We start from the raw sequence: 7,098 nt of genomic DNA, 5'->3' as shown, positions 1-7,098 counted from the left end.
TTTATTTACAATAAGTTTTCGTGGTGCACCACTTTAATTACATAGACTATAAGATGTGAATGGACATTGTCCATATCTGCATTGTTGTCTTTAGTGTACATTTTTTTCTGCTTGAGCTTTGTCATGTTTAGGTATAAGTTATAGCATTTTCTGCGGCTGTTTGCCATTCATAGTGCTACTGAATGTCACTTTGTGTTACTAGGTTAAGCCAATTTTATTACTGATTTATTTTTCTTGTTTGGTGCGCATTGCCTTATATAGTTGTAATATTGCTGCCTTTTTTGGCAATTTCCATTTTTTTATCATTGCTGTTCGTGTAAATTGTTTTGTGCTGCTGCATTGCCTCGTCCCTTAGTTAAGCATCTGAGCTCAGTAGGTTGAAGTTAGCTTAAGAGGGGGTAGACTATATAAGAAACTAACTATGATGAATTGGAAGAAAAGCATTGAGAAGCTATAAGAAAATGGTTTGGCCAAAAAAGTAGTGTACAGTGGAGAAAAACTATTTTTGAAAGAGGATGTGAACAGAAAACAGAAAGCATGCTTGGATAGGATTTTTTTTGGCTGGAGCAAATGTTGAAATAAGAGGGACGATCTATGGAATGAAGTTTTGGGTTGCACTGCAATACCAAATGTTACATTGAAAAAAAAAACCTGTCCTTTCCTTTTGTGTTATCCCACTATGTGTTTGTGTACCCTTGTGTATTTGTTTTCTTCCTGTCTCTATGTACTGTTTCATAGAATTTTTTCTCTTCTAATACTAAGCTACATTCACTATGATGAGGAATACCGTTATCCTCAAATATAATTTGCATTAATAACATGTTATTTACTTCGTAAAGATGTTTACACATTATTTATTCTGTTTTATTCTAATGCTCATGTGTGAAGTTGATGTTTCAAAAGTTATTCTGATCTTTTATGTATGTACTTATGTCATAATTTTTGTAACTCTGATGTGCATGTTTATTTCTATTCTTTTGTAATGTCTGTTTTACTACAAATGTTATCTGTATTATTACGTTTTAATGATGTATTTTGTACCTTTGTTATTGTATTCTTATGTTATAAAATTGTAATTGACACCAGTTCATCAAATTAAGTAACTTGTAAGTTACATTTCACTGCACACGTTTCTGTTGGCCATAGTATACAGACAATATGTGAGAAGCAGGGACTGATAGTGTTTGCACGTGTGTTAATGATTCAGCAAGGGACTGGTTAACAGCATTGTTGGTTCTAAGGAAAATTGGTTGATGGATTTGCTATATTCTCCGCAAGACTCTTCGATGGTGATTGTGCACCTGCACAGTCGCAACAGTTGCCTGCTAGCCATCTCTACAAGGACTACAGTGGGTCTACACCGTTGATGACTCACCAATACCATTTCCTGTACAAGGACTGCAGTGGGTCTGCACCTCTGGTGGCCCACCAATACCATAATCTCTACTAGGACTATAGTAGGTCTGCTCTGTGATGACCAACCTTCCAATATTCTTCAAAACTTCGACTGACTCTGCTGTGGGTTTGCTCCGTTGTGGCCCATTACCTGTCAGCATGTCTTTCCGTTGGAAGGACACCACTACTTCTTGAAGACTGCATGGAAATACACTACTTGCACGTGCATTTTCTTTTACTGCTCCGACTTTGAGAAAAAAAAATTCTGCAATTTTACTGTGATGAATGATCAGGACTGTCATTATGGACAGTGAGAAAATTTTAGCTTTTGACCAACATTGTAGTGATAAGTGTGTGCATTTCATTTCTTTGTTATTGTAATTATGAAAAATTTTTTTCAAATCTGTATTGGCCACTGCCCAAAATAATTTGTAAAATTTTTTGTGGTGAGCATGGGGGCTATGTAAGTAGGCTGTTTAGATTTTTTTATTGGTAACGCCACATAGCGCTCTGTATGAAAAATCACTGGCTGTGCTGTGTGCAGTCAGTGGCAGGTTGGCATTGTTGTAATACTCGCCATTGTAGTGTTGGGCGGCTGGATGTTAACAGCGCGTAGCGTTGTGCAGTTGGAGGTGAGCCGCCAGCAGTGGTGGATGTGCGGAGAGAGATGGCGGAGTTTTGAAATTTGTAAGAATTGGTGTCATGAACTGATATATATATATATATATATATATATATATATATATATATATATATATAATGACTCTTAAGGTAAATACATTGTTTGTTCTCAATTAAAATCTTTCATTTGCTAACTATGCCTGCCTATCAGTAGTTAGTGACTTCCGTAGTTTGAATCTTTTATTTAGCTGGCAGTAGTGGTGCTCGCTGTATTGCAGTAGTTCGAGTAACGAAGATTTTTGGTGAGGTAAGTGATTTGTGAAAGGTATAGGTTAATGTTAGTCAGGGCCATTCTTTTGTAGGGATTATTGAAAGTCAGATTGCGTTGCGTTAAAAAATATTGTGTGTCAGTTTAAGCACAGTCTAGTATAATTGTTCCTAGGGGACGTTTCAACTCTAATTACATTTCTCCTCTTACGACATAGGATACTCAGTGACACACAGCCGTGTCCATTTTGGTCATATTCTCCCTGCACCGAATACCACTAATCCATTTTCTATACTCCCGCAACCTCAGGAAATCTCTTGCAGTCGCGTTTCTTTTGACACTCGCGGAGTCACAAACAGGGCGCGCAAAATCTCGGACACCCCTGTATGATGTCAATTGGCGGAAACACCGGCCAGTGCCCCTCGCGGCAGGTAGTCCCTAAGAAAGGGACAATCAGTCTGCCACCCTACTCCAGGCTGCTCAGCGAGCTTTTAGCAGCTCACTGCAACATTCAGTCTTTACCTGCGCATTACGAAGAACTTAGCCTCCTCTTCAACCAACTAAACTACCACGTAATCCTCTTATCCGAAACGTGGTTGAAACCACACGTATCCTCTGCATCTATCCATCTCCCAGGGTACAAATTTCTTAGGGCAGACAGATCAAAAAATCGAGGTGGCGGGGTCGGCGCAAATATACGAACAGATCTCAAAGCGAAAGTTTTAAGTACGTCAAATCCTGCTGAAGAAAAAGAGGCTGAATTCATGTTCATTGAGATAAATATACAAAATCGGAGATTCTTGACTGGCGTCGTGTACAATGCGCCAAAAGTAAGCTCAATGAGTTCCTTCCAGTCGGAATTACATTCACTTCAGTGTCAATACGAACATGTCATCGTAATGGGTGATTTGAACATAGACCTGCTAAGAGACACTTCCTCCGCAATAAACCTAAGAAGATTGTTTAGTTGCAATAGCATGAACATTCTTCCATTACAACCTACACACCATACGGCGCACAGTCATACTCTTATAGACGTGATCGCAACGAAACAGACAAAGTAAGAGATGTTGGTCAATCAGCAGCCCCTGGCCTCTCAGCACATTATGTAATATTCCTGGCCTACTCTGTGCAGCCCCCAAGGATCAAATCGCGTTACATAACTTGTAGGAACATGAAACGTATTGACCTTGACGCTCTAACAGCCGATTGCTCAGAAATCTCATGGCATCAAATAATCAGAGAACCTACAAGCGACGGCAAAATTAATGAACTTGGTGATAAACTCACTGCCCTCTTTGACAAACATGGACCTGTGCGCACAGTCCGTGTAAGAAAATCTCCTGCTCCATCGCTGACAGCTGAATTACGTCAAAGGATGACTAATAGGGATGCTGCCCACAGGCGTTTCAAGGCAGATCCGAAAACCGAGAGTTTCGAAGAATATAGAAAGCTACGGAACAGAGTGAAACAATGCATTCGCAATGCCAAAATCAGGCACGCTCGCTCCCTTGTATGCAGCGATCTGACACCCACGACTCTATGGAAGAATCTCCGTAGCTTGGGGGTCGGAAAGGCAAAATCGGAAACTACTTTTCATGTGTCAGCTAACGAATTAAATGAATTCTTCTCTGCACCTCTGATTACCAGCACGGCTGATAATTACCGTCCACAAGAATCCCCAAACAGGATAACTAACAACGATACCTTCCATCTAAAACATGTAACAACAAATACGGCAAGAAAAGCAATAATGAGAATCTCTTCTGATGCAATAGGCAACGACATTATCGGTATAACCATGATTAAGAATGTTGCCGATATCTTAGTACCTGTCTTAACTGACATATTTAATTTTTCCCTCGTGAATGGAATATACCCCACTGCATGGAAAAGAAGCATAATTCGACCCATCCCTAAGATCGAAAACCCGCAACTGCCTAGTGATTACCGACCAATTAGCATACAGCCAGCTATTTCCAAAGCCCTTGAATATATTGTTCATGACCAAATCACTGAACACTTGCATGAATTCAGTCTATATGACAAATTTCAATCTGGTTTCCATAAACATCACAGCACAAACACTGCTCTAATTAAAGTAACTGATGACCTGAAATATGCCATCGACAATCGAAAGGCAACAATATTGACGGTACTGGACTTTAGCAAAGCTTTTGACATTGTTAACTTTGACATATTACTCAGAAAAATGCAACAGCTTAATTTCTCTGATAGTGCAATGAGATGGTTTGAAAGCTACTTAAAAGACAGACAGCAATGTGTTGTCTGCGCAAATGAAAAATCTTCCTTGAAACATATTTCTTCGGGAGTGCCACAAGGATCAGTCTTAGGACCACTGTTGTTTTCTTTATATGTCAACGATATTTCGTCGGTTTTGTCCTCCTGTAAACATATGCCGACGACCTCCAGCTCTACCTAAGCGTCAGACCTGAAGACGTAAACACTGCAATCGCTCTGATGAATGATGATCTGTCTTCAGTAGTGACATGGGCGAAAAACCAGGGGCTTAAATTAAACGCAAAAAAGACGCAAGTAATCTTAATAGCCCATCAGAAATTAATAAGTTCAGATTTCCGCGAACGGCTACCTCCTATTCTGCTCGAAGGTACTCCAATACCATATCAGAAAACAGTGAAGAACTTGGGTGTAACTTTGGACGAGCATCTCAACTGGGCGGAGAATACAGTCGCAGTGTGCCGAAAGACGTCTGCTTGTCTCTATGCTCTCAAAAAGTTTCGGAACATATTCCCACAGAACTTGAAACGCCAGCTCGTGCAAGCACTCGTTCTACCGAACCTCCACTATTGTGATGTGATTCAACAAGGCATGAGTAGTGAAAACAAAAGACGGCTAGAGCTAACCATGAATGCCTGTGTGCGTTACACCTGCAACATTCGCCGATATGATCATGTTAGTGCTTCATACTCCGAGCTAGGGTGGCTGCCGCCGGACAAACTGCGTGACTACCACACTATATGTCTACTTCACCGACTCCTCGTCGCGCAAGCACCCCAGTACCTAGCTTCAGAGATTAAAAACGTGTAATGCCATCATAATCGAAACACGAGGTCGCTCTTATCTGGTATCCTAGCTGTGCCCACTCACAAAACAAAAACTTTTGCAAACTCCTTCTCAGTTGCCGCTGTCCGCCTCTGGAACAAACTGCCCCTTACCTTGAGGAAAATTCAATCTCCTGTTGATTTTAAGAAGAAGTTGAAGCATTTCCTACTATCATCCGCATAAAATTCTCCACAAAATTAATGTGCAACGCCAATCCTCTCATATGTCAAATAGCAAAGCTAGCGTCTCCTATCTTGCTTCTGAGATGCCTTCTTCTTCATCTATCTCTATTAGCCACGCAGTCTTATTTTCCTTTATATTTTCCTTAATTATGTTTCATCATGTCCCTCTATTCTTCTCCTCCCTTCACCATGATTTCCCCCCACACTCCCTGCTGCCAGCACTCCTATCTGAAATCTTTCTCTTCAATAATGTATTTTTGGAGGTGTACCTTTCTAATTGTTTATCTCACTTTTTGTATTAGATGTAGTTTAACATGCCTACTACAACATATGACTGTAAAATAAGTAGAATGCCTGGTTAGATGTAAGAGAGGGACTGATGGCCCTAATCTTGTCAGGTTAAATAAATAAATAAATAAATAAATAAATTTGCTATCGAATCGACTTAAAGTCAGATAGTCACATTGGCCGCTCTTCGCTCTGAAACGGTTACATTTATCTTGTGCAAAGCTATGTTGCGAACTGCGAAATGCGGAGACACTAAAAGAACCATAGTTGAACAGAGAAGAAGCTTCTAAGTTGAAGTAATAGCCAGTATAAAGCAGTACAATTAAAGTTTAGTTTTCGATTTTTGACTTTTTAGCCGGCTTCGGTGCCTTGGACATGAGCTAGGACCTTACGATTTTGCATGAAGGGAGGACTAGCAGCCACGTTGCACAGCAGAATGTGAAAAGTGTTCATATGTAGGAAAAACCTGAGAAATCTGCCCGTTTTCGTCATTTGCTATCGAATCGACTTAATGTCAGATCGTCAAAATGGCCGCTTTTCTCTCTGAAACAGTTACAATTATCGTGTGCAAATCTTTGTCGCGTGCTTCGGAATGCGGAGACACTAAAAGCACCATAGTAGAACACAGAAGAAGCTTCTAAGTTGATGTAATAGCCAGTAAGAAGCAGTACCATTCAAGTTTACTTACCGATATTTGACTTTTTAGCCGGCTTTGGTGCGTTGGACTTGAGCAAGGGCCTTAAGATTTTGCATGAAGGGAGGACTAGTAGCCACGTTGCACGGGAGAATCTGAAAAGAGTTCAGATGTAGTAAAAACCTAAGAAATCAGCCCGTTATCGTCATTTGCTATCGAGTCGACTTAATGTCAGATCGTCACATTGACCGCTCTTCTCTCTGAAACGGTTACATTTAACGTGTGCAAAGTTATGTCGCGTGCTGCGAAATGCGGAGACACTAAAAGCACCATAGTAGAACACAGAAGAATCTTCTAAGTTAATGTAATAGACAGTAAGAAGCAGTACAATTCAAGTTTAAGTTACAGGTTATAGAATATTTAGCCGGGTTCGGTGCCTTGGACATGAGCTAAGATATTGCATAAACGGAGGACTAGCGAACCCCGTTGCACGGAAGTATTTGAAAGGTGTGCATATGTAGTAATAACCTAAGAAATCAGCCCGTTTTCGTCATTTGCTATCTATTCGGCTTCATGTTAGATGGTCACATTGGACCCTAATCTCTGAAACGGTCGCGTGCTGCGGA

This window comes from Schistocerca gregaria, unplaced genomic scaffold (genome assembly GCF_023897955.1).
Source record: "Schistocerca gregaria isolate iqSchGreg1 unplaced genomic scaffold, iqSchGreg1.2 ptg000229l, whole genome shotgun sequence".
Classification (NCBI taxonomy): domain Eukaryota; kingdom Metazoa; phylum Arthropoda; class Insecta; order Orthoptera; family Acrididae; genus Schistocerca; species Schistocerca gregaria.
Note: the sequence above shows the minus strand (reverse complement) of the source record.